This window comes from Monopterus albus, unplaced genomic scaffold, assembly GCF_001952655.1.
Source record: "Monopterus albus unplaced genomic scaffold, M_albus_1.0 scaffold491.1, whole genome shotgun sequence".
Classification (NCBI taxonomy): Eukaryota; Metazoa; Chordata; class Actinopteri; order Synbranchiformes; family Synbranchidae; genus Monopterus; species Monopterus albus.
The window spans coordinates 23,065-23,975 of NW_018128371.1; positions in this window are offsets into that span (position 1 = coordinate 23,065).

Sequence of the window (911 nt, forward strand, 5' to 3'; positions counted from 1 at the left end):
TTGATCATATTGTGGATATGGGATAGTAGGTCCAACGGGGAGTGTGGCACATAGTGTAATTGTATGTATTGTATTCTCCTTAGTTAAAGGTAATGAGGGGTTACGGCCAGGGCTTTCTTTTCCACATTTCTCACATGTGCCGTCTTGTCTTCCTTGTGTATGTAATGTTGTTACGTGCCTGGGGAAAGGCTGTTGGGAAATAAAGAGTTGCCGGACAAGCGGTCGTGTACAACTTTCTTTTTATTGCACAGCACAGAGCGGGCCACATGAGCCGCGCTTAGGACACATGTGAAATACAAGTAAAACATCAATGCATTTAGGTGGAACGGTTTGACAAAAAAAAAACCAAAACCATAACAGCGTGTGCGAGTACAAGAGTCAAGATTTGTATTTGCCCTGTATGCATAAACAGACAATCTAGGGGTTTAGGTCTCCTGGAGTCGAGTAAAGCCTGTGTAGAGTGAAAAGAGCAAAACACCTAGGCTCGATGTAAGCTTCCTCGACCATACGAAGCACACACAGAAACAAAAACCCACAAAGAAACCAGAACATAAAGTGGTTGATCATATTGTGGATATGGGATAGCAGGTCCAACGGGGAATTTGGCACATAGTGTAATTGTATGTATTGTATTCTCCTTAGTTAAAGGTAATGAGGGGTTATGGCCAGGGCTTTCTTTTCCACATTTCTCACATGTGCCGTCTTGTCTTACTGCGGCAGGGGGGGAAAGCTGTTGTCAAATCTCATCTTGTGTGCGCGACGACGCTGTTTGTTCGCCTGAGGTTGCTACAAGTGGTAGTGCGAGCCGACGGCTCAGATCCGCTTTCCCGGGCCGCCCGATGAGACGTAGCCGCCGCTGGGCTTTTCTTTGCCGCGTCCGGCTCATGGGCCGTCGGGCCCGCTGTCTGACT